Source organism: Pleurodeles waltl, chromosome 5 (genome assembly GCF_031143425.1).
Source record: "Pleurodeles waltl isolate 20211129_DDA chromosome 5, aPleWal1.hap1.20221129, whole genome shotgun sequence".
Lineage (NCBI taxonomy): Eukaryota > Metazoa > Chordata > Amphibia > Caudata > Salamandridae > Pleurodeles > Pleurodeles waltl.
The window spans coordinates 1,600,551,984-1,600,567,406 of record NC_090444.1 but is presented as its reverse complement, the minus strand read 5'-3'; positions in this window follow the sequence as shown (position 1 = coordinate 1,600,567,406).

The window sequence follows — 15,423 nt, the reverse complement described above, 5'->3', positions numbered from 1 at the left end:
GCCGGCGTTATGGGACCTGTGGGCTCACTTCCATGGTCTCTGACCATGGAAGCAGTACAGAAGTGCCCTTTCCTGCCCCCAGAGACACCCTCGCCCACCCCTGGAGGACACCCTTGGATGATGGGACCCATCCCAGGTAAGTACAGGTAAGTTCAGGTAAGTATAATTTTTTTATTTTTTTTAAGTGGCATAGGGGGGCCTAATTTGGGGCCCCCACATGCCACTGTGCCCAATGGCCATGCCCAGGGGACAGAAGTCCCCTGGGCATGGCCGTTGTGCAAGGGGGCATGACTCCTGTCTTTGCTAAGACAGGAGTCATTGCAATTGGGTTTGTGCGTCAAAAAATGGCGCAAGTCTGGTTTGAGCCATGATTTTTGACTCAAACCTGACTTGCACCATTTTTTGACGCACAACCCCCGTTTTTCCTTACGCCTGCGCTGTCTGGTTTTAGTCATTTTTTTTTTACTCTGACCAGCCTGCAGCGCCAGCTAACGTCAATCCTTAAATAAGGCGCCTACCTGTTGAGTAGGATTGGCGTTAGCCGGCGGTAATTTTTTTGATGCCAACCAGCACCGGCACTGGTTTGCGTCAAAAAGTATAAATATGGGCCTAAATGTGTTGTGATAGCAACCTACAGAGAAGGAGTGTGGGGTTATAATAAAGATGATTCCCTCCAAACAATTGAAAACAAGTTCTTGTGTAATTTGCTGGTGGTACCACACTCTCTCTCTACTATTGCTTGGCATCTGGAACTTGGTGCAAACTATTTAGAGGACAGAATTAAAATTAGCCCGTTACTTCTCTGGGTGAGAATTTGGCTGACCCTGGCAGCTAATGTTATGAGGGAGATTATACAACATTGCGTCAGCTTGTATAACGGTAGGGCTATTCCCTGGTTGAAATCTGTTAAATCTGTTTTATGAATTTAGGAATAGAAGGGTATTTGATGAATCCAGACACTTTCAGGAGGGGTATCAAATCACTGGTTAAAGAGCTGTTCTGTAATTGGAGAGAAGAAGGCCACCAGAGGGATTTTTATCAATCTTAGACAGCTATAAACTATGGGCCTTATTACGAAGCTGGCGGTCTTGAGATTGCCAGCCTCCTGTTGGCGGTCAGGACTGCCGCTGCTGTAGCGGTCGATCACCGCTGTTGCAGTGGTCCGACCACCCCATTAAGACCCTGCCGGTCAGACCACCAGGGTACCACTATCAGTGACCTGACTGGCTGACAGTGACGGAGGTCAGAATCAGCCAGGGCGGCGCTGCATGCACAACCTGGTTCTCTGCCATGAAAAGTCTGGCGGAGAACAGGTGCAGGGTACAATAGGGCGCCCCCTGCACTGCCCATGCACTTGGCATGGACAGTGCAGGGGCCGCCTCCGAGCACCCTCGCTGTGCAGACATTGAGGGCCATATTTATACTCTGTTTGCGCCGGATTTGTGTTGTTTTTTTTAACGCAAATTCGACGCAAAACAAACTCCATATTTATACTCTGGCGTTAGACGCGTCTAGCGCCAAAGTTCATGGAGTTTGCGCCATTTTTTAGCGTGGACACCTACTTTGCGTTAATGATATGCAAGGTAGGCGTTCCCTTCTAAAAAATTACTCCGAGGCATGTGCGCTGTATTTACACTCCCGGGCAAAAATGACGCCCGGGAGTGGGCGGGTCAAAAAAAATGACATCCAGACGCTTTTGCGTTGTTTTTTAGCGCCTGGTCAGGGCAGGTGTTAAGGGACCTGTGGGCTCGGAAGGAGCCCAGAGGTGCCCTCCCATGCCCCCAGGGACACCCCCTGCCATCCTTGCCCACCCCAGGAGGACGCCCAAGGATGGAGGGACCCATCCCAGGGAACTTAAGGTAAGTTCAGGTAAGTATTTTTTATTTTTATTTTTGGTGGCATAGGGGGGCCTGATTTGTGCCCCCCTACATGCCACTATGCCCAATGACCATGCCCAGGGGACAGAAGTCCCCTGGGCATGGTCATTGGGCAAGGGGGCATGACTCCTGTCTTTGCTAAGACAGGAGTCATTTCAATGGGGGTTGGGAGTAAAAAAAAATGGCGCAAATCGGGTTGAGGCGAAAATTTTGCCTCAGCCTGACTTGCCCCATTTTGTGACGCCCAAGCTCCATATTCCCCTACGCCGGCGCTGCCTGGTGTAAGCCATTTTTTTTTACGCACACCAAGCAGCTCCGCCGGCTAACGTCGGCTAACGTCTTTGAATAAATACGGCGCCCGCATGGCGCTTCAGAATGGCGTTAGCCGGCGTTAGATTTTTTGACGCACAACTGCGTTGGCGCAGTTGTGCGTCGAAAAGTATAAATATGGCCCTGAATATTGCGAGGTTGCTGGAGCACCCTGCATGTGACAGCTTTGCTTCCGGCTCTGTTGCGAGCCAGAGACAACGCTGCTGCCACTTTACCACTACCTCTGTTTCCGCCAGTCAGACTAGCGGGAAAGTATTAATGGGTCCAGTGGGGAAGTAGCCCCGACAGATGTTCGGCCGACGGGTCTTCCTATCCGCTGAACTCCTAATTAGGCCCTATGTTTTCATTAAATCCTCATTAGGCCTGGTGTTCTATTTGTCTCTAGTCCACAATGAGAGGTACTGGTTTTACATTACCAGGTTTTGTTTTCATTTAATTGATTTTCTTGTGGCATATCCTTCCCAGGGAACCTGATTTGTTGATCTCCCCAACTGTTCGTGTGACTCAATCACAAAACAAAGTACTTTCCAGTTTATGCTGTTTTGTAGTTTATGTTCCTCACACAGGAAGCGCTTTTTGGTCCCAGTTGTCCTTGCAGCTATTTTCAGGCAGCAGAGGACAGCTCTCACCATGTTGCAAAAGCTGGACACCCCCCATACTCGCTATGCTGTGATCAATTTTAGGAAATGTGCCCTAGTTGCAAGGAAGAGGCATGGTCAAACTTTAGTCATATTATGATTGTTAACTTCGGCGGCAATCCCAGCAGTGGTGTTTTATGTTTTTATATTTTATATCTATATGCTGCACTTTATGATTATTTGTTAAAGCACATTTCATTGTAGTTTATGAATTCTGCTTTTATTGTTGGAACACCGGCTGAATAAAGTTATTTTGATTGATTGATTGATTGATAATAACAATACTATGAAACATATTTTAATTTTTTCAACCACTATTACCCTAAAAATTTAAGACTTTTGGCTCGTAGGTTGTACATTTAAGTCCACCTCCCATCTATTTGCCTAAACATATACTATGCATGCTTCCGCAAATAATATCCCATTGTTGCATTTTTCTATTCCAGTCAATGCAATGCACTGAATGATGTTGTGCTTTAATTTTTTCCTTTTGTTGTTTGGTTATGAAGCCAAAATCAATAAACAGAATAAAAAAAAAAAAATACCACAATTCCACTAATCTATGTTTTACTGCCTGACAAACAGTAATCTACCCATAGTAAGGGTTTATCATTTCTACCATCCAAAACAATGAACAGGCATCATAGGAAAATCATAATTGACTTTGAAATAAAAATGATTAATGCAATAACAAAATTGTATCCGTCTTCTCAAATCCAAGACATTTTTTTCACTTTTGCCAGGCATTTTGGCATATAATTAAAAACATCCTTAGTAGAAGATTATATGGCAAGCAGTTAACTGCAATTTGAATTTAAAAAAAACTAAAAGCTTGTGTTTTGTACCTCCTGACAGTGTGGATGGTTTCTACACATCAGTTATATACCAAATGAGAAAAGATTTGCCTCACTAGTTAATTACTTTGGATTGGCTATCTGAACAGGTTGGGTCGCAGAAGGAAACCATGGTTTCCAATTGAGTGGCGGAACTGCTTCTCTACACATTTGGATGGAGGGGCAAAAACAGACAATGCCATTGAGTGTTGGCATAACTACATTAATAGTGAAATAGGTAAAAGTCACCCCAACCTATATAACATTTTGAAACTTTTGAAGAAGGGGCAGAGTTTCCAAAAAATGAGATAGGCGCATTTTTTAACATGTAGTCTGTAGCCTTGAATTTCCAAAAGGAGTAAGAAATGTCTGAAAAACTATTGCCGAAAATGCAAGAATTTTCTTTGGTCGGGTCTTCAGACTACCTGAAAAACATTGCCTACATTTTGCATTATTAACAAACTAACATACTCCTTTGGTTTACTTTCCTGTTTTGCATTACTTTAAATTATGAAATTGACATATTAATTATTAAATAAATTAAAGGTATTTCCTTTACCTGGAGATCCTTTTTCTTTGCAACTCTTGGTAAGGTTCCAATTGTCTTCTATCACCAAGAGTCCCTCACCATCCATACTCCACAGTATTCCACAGTGAGGCAACTCCAAAGCAGAAACCCGAAATCCAAATTATTCTTATAGTCATTTTGTGTTTTTTGAATTTTAAAACCCAAGCTTCTATTTTTCTTTCTTCTTGTCTTCTGTTTCCTCTTCTTTGGTGAACCTGAAAAGTATTGTTTAAAAAATCAGAAGTCTTCTTTCCTTACTAGCATCCTTCAGTTTCTAAAAAACTTCTTCTTTCTCTTTGCATCTGGCAAGCATCTCTTTTTGTCTTCCTTGTTGAAACCATTTAAAAAACCCAACTCCCAAAATAATGTATTATTTTATTGTAAAAGTAAACAAAACATGTATCATTGTAGCATATCTCTTTTTAACAAGTGTTTCCCGTATGTTTTGTGTATGACATTAGAACGCAAACATTTTACATATATTTCTAATAGGCTTAAGTGTATCTTTCTTCTATTCTCTTAGTATTAAATCACCTAAATACATGTGTTTTTTATACAATAAAATGCACTTACCTGATCATTGCTTTTCTTTGCTTCTGATCCCATCCACTACGCTCCACTGACTATAAAGTCAGATGCACAACCGCATTCGCCATGGAAATCTGTAAAAATAAAAAAGGACATATTTCACCATTCACTTCTATGAGAATGTGTGGGAACATTAGTAAATAATTTTAAAAAATAAAGACATTTTATCCATCTTTGTGTATATTTTTAAATAAATGATAAATAACTATTTGTATTATTAAATCACAAAAAAGTCTGTGTTGTCTATATTTTATTGTAATTTAAATGTATCTATATAGTTTTTTTAAAAGTATATATTAATGTTTGGTTAGTTGTTTGTACTTTTTTGTTATTATTATTTTGTTTTTAATTAAATTATTTACAAATGTTTAAATCAGTGTATTTAATACTTGAGTATTAATATTAATACCTGAGTATTAATATATTTCCTTACCTTAACCCCTACACCTCACACATCCTGCCCCAGGAGATTTTTTTTTAAAAGTTAATACATATTGAGAATACATAGTATATTTTATTTTAATTAAAAGCATTTAATATTTGAGTATCAAAATTAATACCCAGGTATGAATACACTTCTTCACCCTTAATCCCTATATCTCTTACTTCTCATCCCAGTAGATTTATCTTTCAGTAAATACATATTATGAATAATTAATACATTTTATTTTAATTCAATGCATTTAATAATCAGGTATTAAAATTAATTCACGGGTATTAACAAACTTCCCCAACCTTAGCCCTTTTATACCTTGCATCCTGTCCCAGTAGATTTTTTTTAAGTCACTACATATTTTATAATAGTCAACACATTTTATTTTAATAAGATGTTTTAATATTCAGCTATTTAAATTAATGCCAGGGTATTAACACAATTCCCCACTCTTAGCCACTATATCCCTTGCCTCTCATTCCAGTAGATTGTTTTGTAAGTCACTACATATTTAATAATAATTAATACTTTTTATTTTAATTACATTAATTCCTGAGTATTAACAGACTTTCCCACCCTTAGCCCCTGTATCCCTTGCATACAGACATACACAAATATATATTTATGCATATATTTGTATAGGCACACAAAAACATTTACAAACCAGTACTTTCCAGTACTTAACACTGTGCGTGGGAAATGCATGTGTGGTAAAGACACCCGTCATAAAAGTAGCCTCACTGTAAAGACTTAATGGAAAAGGTAAGCTGTTGTAAATACTTAGTTGGACCGGCAGTCCAGCAGGAACAGCAGGACTGAGAAGCTGAATGCACTGAAATACCTGCCCAACCCCTGGAGGACAATCATTGATGGGACAGAGTGGAAGAGAAGGGACAGGGGCAGGGAAGAGTGAGAAAGGAGCGATAGGAAGGCAGTTGTCAGGAGAACAATGAGCTGCACAGTGGAGATGAAGGAATCCATTCAGAACCCCCAAACATGTGACAGAAGCACTAAAACTCTCATCCAGGAACACAAGAAAGAAAGTATCATTGGAGACTCTGGTTAATGCTGAAGGACACAGCTGCCCAGGAGAGATGCACTAAATCCACTGACACTGTGGTCCCTGAAGCAAACTGGGTAAGGGTTCTGAGGTTGGCGAGAGTAACTGCATAAATCCAGGGGTGGGTTAGAATCACAAATTCCTTCCTTTAAGCACTTTTTGTTTGTTTAGTTTCAATCAATCAATCAATCAATCAGGTGGATTTATATAGCACAACTAATACCACAAGAGGGTATCCAGGTGCTTGAGGGCCATGATGGTTCAGGTCTCTCAATCGGACAGCCAGTTCTTGAGTGCTCTCCAGAACTCTATTAGAGAGGTGGAGGTCTGTACCTGCAGAGTGATGTCATTCCAGGCACTGCACAAGTGGTTCTCCATGGGGGAGGCATCCGGGGAGGTCTCCAATGAAGAGAGAACAGGATTTCTCAGTACCTCAGGTAATGTTCCCCAGGCTCTGGCAGTTTCCAATGTTCCAGTTACATGGCATACCTCCCTCAGAAGGAGCATTCCTGCGCAGTCAGCCCATTTTACTAATTCTGTGCGCCAAGTTGTCACCACCCGATCCTCCCAGTGTTGGGGTATCACTTTTTTGTCCAAGATAAAGCCAAGTTCTTGAAATTTGCTGGTCACCTTCATCTTGTAGGTAGGGGGAACCAGTGTAGCAGGCAATGGGCAGGGGATAAGGGTATCTCCTTGTCTGTTATATCTGCTTGTGTACTTTTAAACCCTTTCTAAATAGTCAGATAGTTGAGGGCACTCCCATAGCATTTGAATAAGATTAACTCCCACTTCACTACATCTGGGACATGTGGCATCTGCTATTCCAAAAGGTCTATTGATTCTATCTAGAGTGATGGTAGCTCTATGGAGAATATAGAAATGTATTAGTTTGAATTGTGCATTTCTAGAAACTTTCGGGGTGCACCCTAGAATGGACTCCCAGGCTGCATTCGGAATAGGGATTCCTAAGTCTTGCTCCCGTCATGCCCTAAGTATATCGAATGGATGTAGACTATGGGCCTCATTATGACTTTGGTAGTCTTTTTGGAAGACTACCATGGTGGTGGCTGCCTAAAGATTGCCATGTTGATGGTAATCCGACCGCCGTATTACTAGTCACACCGTGAAGACCGCCAAACAACAGCCACAAATCTTGTGGAAAATATGAGAGAGATGACTCAGAATGCTCCAGACCCTGAATTGAGGCTGCTCGGACCCGACCACCTCCCCATTGGAAATAAGGATCAATACTGAACAAGACCCAAGATAACCCATTCATAGGAAAATGGGACACAGAAGGCCTAATCACACTCTAGACTTCACGCAAGTTAAACATGGCTCATCAGGGAAGGGGGAGGGTAGTTGGAGAGGATGGGGGGGTAAAAGACATTCATTAGTCACATGACAGGGTAAAATATTACTGAGGTAGAAAGAAAAACAAAATACACGAGCTGACAAATATATGTTGAAATGTTAATGTACAATTACTTACATGTCATGGCGGAGTAAGCTTATATTGGTATATCCCATTACTATTAAATTGATCAGTGCAGGACAGCTCAGTGTGCCACATATGGTACATTACACATGTGATATGTGTCCGATTGACTTACAGGTTCAGCAATGTGCTGCAAGGATGGTGTCCAAGCTGCTCAGTATGCCCATAATAGTATGTGTCAGCAGTGCTATGCATGTCCTGCAGTGTTAGGTATGTGCGATTTTGACATGTTCTGCGTACATGTGTCAAGTGCATTTCTCAATGTACATTCTCTCCTCTCTACCTAAATAGCCTGCCATGAGGAGGTTGAGACAACCACCAGTGTACCGACCACTAGTTGACCTTGCAACCCTGGAGGCCAGACATATCATCCAGACCTAGTGTCTGAATCGTCAGACCATCATGGATCTATGTACACAGTTGGAGCCTGATCTCTTACCAGCCATACTAAATCCCTATAGCATCCCTCCTCAGTACAAGTCCTGTCAGTGCTACACTTTCTTGCCACATGCTCCTTTCAGAATACAATGGGCTTGATAGCAGGGATGTCACAGCCCATGTTCAGGCTTGCTTTGAAGGATGTACTGTGTGCATTGTTGAAACACCTGAACAGCTACATCAGGTTCCCCCAATGTGCAAATTTGGCTTATGTGAAGGCAGATTTTTATTATATGGGACACATCCCTCATGTGATAGGGGCCATTGATGGCACCCATATAGCCCTGGTCCCTCCCAGTGCCAATAAACAGGTGTATAGGAACAGGAAGAGCTACAATTCCGTTAATGTTATGGTGGTGTGTCTGGCAGACCAGTACATCTCACAGGTCACAGACAAGTTTCCTGGACGTGTGCATTACTCCTACATTTTGAGGAACAGCAATGTCCCACACATGCTGGCATGAGTACACACAGAAAGGGCCTTGCTCCTTGGTATGTATGCATATGAAAGCGTTTCACTGTTATGGCACCTGTCTTCACATTCTTCCCTGTCGCTGTACCTTTTTTTTCACTGGTCCTACATTTTTTAACACAGGTGACTCTAGCTATCCCAACCTTCCCTGGCTGTGAACACGAGTAAGGTGCTCTGCCACGGATGCGAACTCTGTTTCAGTGAGGCCCACGGGAGGATGAGGCATGTAATCAAAAGAACGTTTAACCTCCTGAAGGCCAGATTCAGATGCCTGGACCCATCTGGAGGTGCCCCCTCTACTTGCCCCAAAAGGTATGCCAGATAATGGTAGCCTGCTGCAGGCTCCACAATCTAGCCCTGAGACATCAGATACCATTGCTAGCTGATGAGGGTGAGGCAGATGGACCAGTGGCTGGTAATGCTGACATGGCAAGTGATGAGGAGGCAGAGCAGGAAGGTGCAGCTGACTCTAGGACTGAGCTCATCAATCAGTACTTCCAGTGACATACAGGTATGATGAGTGTGGGTTTGCAAGTGTTGTATATCCACATGAGTTGCTGACAATAGCTCCCCTTGAGTTGACTCATCAGTGGGAGTGTAATGTGGTCATATTCCTATGTGTGTGTTGGGGAGCTGACTGTTTGAAAGTAAGGTGCACAGTAAAACTGTCTCAACTCTAACAAGTGTACTCACTGAAGTTTCCTACATTCACATCTCCACTGTACACACCACTATTGAGTTATGGCTGCTGCATTCTCCTGTTCACAGGATGGACCTGGTAGGTTGTCAGTGTCCTGACATCCGGGCGTGTTGTCCTCACTGGGACCTTCATCCTGAGGAGGGCTGGTAGTCTCTGGTATCCTCTCCATGCTGGCACTGGCAGGGGTACCTGTCGATAGAATGAGAGAGGGGGTTGACTGTTGAACATGTGTTTGGTTATCTATTTATCATAGGGATAGAGTGGCTTGACATGATTCCCAGCAATGACAGTGACAGATGCTGCACAGCATACCGTTGGTGGTAGTTAGTGGTCTGTGACATGCGTACCATACTCCATTTTGGTTGATGTCATTCAGGTTTAATAACTTTGGCTCTGTGGATGGAGTCACGTACTGTCTGATAGTTCACATGACTGTTCTGCACTGTTAGCTAGTGACTATTCAGGCTTCCTAGTTGTGAGAGGTAATGGCTGGACATTGCAGCGGGTGTCCCAGTGGGAGAAGGGTATGTGTGTATGCATGGGTAATTGTCCTGTCTGTGCATGTGCATGGAGTCTGCCATCTTACATTGCATACCATTGTGGGTCAATTTCTGGGTTGTGGATCCTGATTAGTGGCCAATTGGATTTGTCAAAGTGTTGTAGCTGTGTTTTGCCTTGTTTGGCATTGAGTTGTGCCATTGCATTGCTGTCATTGCCATTTAGTGGTCCTCAGTCATACCATCTAGTTGATATAGCTAGTAAAGTAGCCATACATGCAAGGGATGTGATGTGTTGTGCACATTCCAAGTATTCACGTAGATGGGCTAATGCACTGTGGGAGCTTTAGTGATAGTATTAGACAATGCCATCCGTGCCTTTGCAAGGGCTGTGTGGGCATTTGGGCTGGGTGGAGGTGTGGCATGCAGAAGAGGGGCATTAGGTGGATAGGTGCAAGGTGTAGTGAGACATACAGTGAATTGGGGTGTATTTTGGTGGTGAGGAAGCATGCAGGACACGACAATTGTGTGACATGGAAGTTGTGGGTACTTACCAGAGTGCAGCCCAACAGGTATTCCAGTCAGGCCCTTGGGATGCAGAATGTCCAAGCTTTCTCCTCCCATGATATAAGTGGCGGGGGAGGATGCGGAGGCTCACCGCCATTCTTGTGCACAGCGATCTGGTGTTGTGATGCCATGGAACTCACCTTCCCCCTAAGATTGTTCCACCTCTTACTGATGTCCTTCCTTGTGCGTAGATGGTTTCCTACTGAGTTGACTCTGTTAATTATTTTCTGCTACAGCTCCATTTTTCTGGCTATCGGGGTGTGCTGGACCTGTGCTGAACAGTTGTGGCTCTACCCTGACAATTTCATCCACCATGACCCTCAACTCGTCGTCTGTGAACTGTGGGTGCTTTTGTGGGGACATGGTAGTTGTTGTGTTGAGGGTGGGGGCAGGTGTTGTGTGTGTAAGGGTGCAGTATAGGGAGATTGATGGGGTGTGTGTAGTGCGTGGTGAGTGATGGATGCTTGTGGTGGGTGTGTGTGCTTGTTATGTGTGTTTTGTGTTGGTAATGCAGTTGTGTGGTGTGTGCTGAGTGAGATGTGTATATGTGCCTATGGTGTAATGGTGCTAAATCAGTGTATTTGCCTGCTCTTGGTGTATGTGAACATTGAGTTTCTAGCCAAGGAGTGTGTGTTGTGTGGGGGTGTGTTATATAGTGCAGTGAGTGGGTGTGTCTGGTGTATGTAGGTGTATCAGGTGTGGGTTATTCAAACTGTCCAATGTGATGTTGTGTTCTGACTGTCATTGGTTCTGAGCGTGGTAGTTCGCATCACCAATGATTTGCCGTGAAAGAACTGCTGTGGTGATTCGTGGCTCATAATATGGTGGGTGGAATTGTGTTGGGCTGGCGGGTGGTGCAACTGCCTCTTTACCGCCCTCCTGACTGCTGTAAGATTTATGGCTATTTAAAAAAAAAAAAAATTAAACAATATTTTTATTAGCGAATATGTGTATGACACACTTATTTAGGCACATCAAAGCATGATATGTGAACAAAATGGCAGCCGCCAGTCCTGCTGCACTGGACAGTTGGAAGTGACCTCAGTCTGCCGACGTATGTTGTCATGGCAGAAGGCGGTCGCAACCGCCCTGCAACTTGTCATTGGTTATCATTGCTGCCTATGGCGGACCTGGGCCAACGGCGATGCCACTGACGGTGATGGTTCTGTACATGGCGGCTGTGACCGCCACTTTCTGCAGCCTTACTCACTTGACTCCTGACACTGTTGCTAGCAAGACCTCCATGACCTGAGCTGCTGTGTACTGTCTCTGGGAGCCATCATGCCACATCCTGCAGGTGATAGGGTCCCACCTTTCACCCTAGAAGAGCTGGAGAAGCTTGGGGAAGGGGTTCTGCCCCTGTATGAAAAGCTGTATGGGGCACCAGAGGAGCAGGTGAGCCCAATGCCATAGCTATGTGTGATAGGGGTGTGTGTGACGGTGAATGGGGTAAGTGTGGGGTAAGTGTACTGGTGAGGGAGTACATGCATGCAGAGGGCATGAAGTGAAGACGTGTGAATCGAGAGGATGGGTATGTGTGGGCACTTGGTGGTTTAGATGTGTACAGGCCACTCCTGTTGTTAAGGTGCCAGTGTATATGACTTTCTTCTTTTGTCTGTGTCATCCATGCAGGTAAACACCCATCAGAAGAAAGGATTTGGCGTGCCATCGCCAAGTAAGTGCGGACTCTGGGGGTCCACAGCCGGAGGAGCACCCATTGTAGCAAGCGGGGGGAGGACCTGAGACTCTGGGCCTGGAAGACCGTGGAGGCCCAGCTGGGGATGTCCTCCCAATGAGGTAGGGGTGCCTGTCAGACCCTGACCCCCCCAATGGTCTGCATTTTGGCGGTGGCCTACCCTGAGGTGTATGGACATTTGAGGGCAGCACAGCAGCCACAAGGGGGTGAGTACCGACTTTATTGTGGGACTTAGCTGCCTCACTGTAGCTTATGTAACAATGTAGTCAATGCAACATGTATGGAGACTAGTGGGAATGGGTAGTAACCACCCGGGATGAGTGTAAGTTGTAGATGTGTTTTGATGCTTTAGTGTCAGTGGATGAACATCTCCCAGATCAAGACATCTCCATGTCTGGATTGTGGAGATGGTCTAATGACATTGGCACATGTATGATTCCATCCTGCCTATACAATGGATGTGAGCTTGTGTATCACCCTAACCATTGAGTATGACCTGCTCCATCCATCTGCATTTGTGGCTAAGGTGTCAATCCACTCCCATCTGTGTAGCATACCTGTATATGCAACTGTGTAACCTTTGTTTTATCACAGGGACTACATACATCACATACTGGTAATGGTATTGACTGAATGTGAGGCAGCCATTACATTTCCACCACAGACATGGCCTGTAAAGGACTGGACTGATGGATTGATAGTTGTATACCCATATATTGGTAATCTGCTAACTATAGGGTATGTGAAGGTTGCTAAGGTAGGATACATTTACATGTACATTTGATTAGGTCTGAATGGAATCATCATGCATTTCTAAGTGCTAGACTTGTGGGGATGAAACCTTGAACCCAATGGGATGGTACTAGATGTGGTAGGTGTGTAGGCAGGCCTCGTTAATATGTTATGTACATGCCATGTGTGCCAATGCCCTTGCACGTACAGTGCAACATAGCTTAGTCACTGCCTACATCATGTCTCAATGGTTACTTGGGGGCAACTCTGATGGAGTGAGACACTGTCTGCTACTCTCTGCCCAGCTGAAGTGGCAGATTAGGACAGGATTGGGTATTGCATGATTTATGGGATGTTGATGTGAATCAAATGTTGTATTTTCTCTCCTGAGGCTGCCCTGTGAAGAAGTGGGATGTGTTGTCACTGCAAAGGCAGTGGTGTTGGTCCATGTGTGCACAATGCTTACATGTATTTACCGTTTGAGATGTGTGTTGTCTGGACTCAGGTACTGGAATTCACAAATCTGGAATGGTGTGAGTGAGGGTGGTGTTATCATGGTGTGAAGTCCTACTGGTGACATTGCATTTGTGGTGGTATTGTATGCGTGCCATGATGTAATATGTGTGTTCCTGAAGTTCACCAGTTGTGACACTATACTCAGTGATTGAGTATGGATGTGTAATCTGTGCAATGTGGGCCATTATAAATGCATTTAGATGTATGATTAGTTGTGAAATACGTTTTTGGTGTATGCAGATCTTCCTCTGTGGTTGGGTCAGACCAATCACATTGCTATTCCCCAGACTTGTAATGTACACATCAAATGTCACCTGTATTGGTGTCTAACTTGTAGTGGCTAAATATGTTATGATATCTATATTGGCATAACTCTACAGAGTATTAGGTCAGCCATGTAATGTGAAAGGCAGATGCTGTGTGGTGTGTGAGTGGAGTGGTCTTCACTGTCATGGATATTTTACAAAGGGCATGAACTGATCAGCTGTTGTAACTGTAGAGGCCTGATGTGTTTTGTTCAGTCAACTGCAACTGCATTTCCAATGGGTGATAGGGGTATGGAGAGGTATGATGTGAAATCAGGAAGTCATTTGTACTTCATCCAGGGCATGATGTGCATACAAACATGGCTTTGGTGGTGATCATGTGGATGACTCCAGTCGTGCTGACCCACTTGGATATAGATGTAGGTGTGAGGGTTAGCATACAGGGGACGGGTGGGTAGGAGTGACATGTTGTGACATGATGTAGGAAATGTGTATTGGCACCCGAGATAGCCTAGGCAGGATATGCATTCTCACAGATGTGCATGTTTACATGTGTCTATGTGAGGTATATGTTAACCCTTTCTTGACATATCTCTCTCTCTCCCCCTCTCTCTCTCTATTTGTGTGCATCAGCATCAGCAGGCAAAGGAGAAGGGACACAGGCGAGTGGGATGCTGCAGTCCATGGGACCCAGGGTGCTGCTACCAGCGACAGAGAGGGACCCAGTGGCACCGAGGACAAGGGGAGCGCCACAGGGTACACCCGTTCTTCCACATCATCTTCGGAATCGTCCTCCAGTGGACACTCCCCGGCGGTGGTGGACCCATCTGGGACCATCCCAGCACCATCTTTGTCTACCACCCCTTACTATCACCACCCTTCTTGTAGCTACACACCCAGTTGCCCATGATCACTCACCCAAGAAGGTGGGAGTCTCCTTTGCCACAGGCACCTCTGCCCCTGCCCCAGTCAGCCCTCAGTGAGGAAGCTATTGACCTACTGAGGTCCATCCCTGTGTGTCAGTTGACCATCGTGAATGTCATCCAGGGACTGGCAGCTCAAGTCCAGCAGAGCAATGCATTCCTGGAGTGCATTCATGGTGCACTGGCTGGTCTACAGAGATCCTTTCAGGCTCTGGCCTCCTCACTGACGACAGCCAGTCACCCTTTGTCTACTGTCCCCCCTCAACCTACTTCTCCCCAATCCCAAACCCCTCTTCCCAAAAACATCCAAGGGTAGCGCAGACAAACACAAGCACCACAAGACCCACCACCGGCATGCACACAAACAACAACTATCTGCAGACATATCAACACTGACTACCTGCACAGACTCCCCTCAGCAGCCCCACCTTCACAGACATTACACCAGACACACCTGCAGCCACCACACCAACATTCACTGATCCAGCCACAACTCCTATCTTACCCACAGTCAGCACAATATCACACCCGCAGACATCCACCCTAGTCACCACATCCGCAGATATCACAACCACTTATGCACCCACATGCAGCACATCTTCCATACCTGCAGATACCACCCCAAAAGACAGTCACCCATCCAGCATGGCATCTCCCAGCACCTCCTCCCCTCTCCTCCCAAGACACATAAACACCTGCACTCACCCACCCAACACACACCCACCACCCACAAGCATTCCTTGCATGCACATGCACACAAGACATCCACCAAGACATCTCCTACAACCACT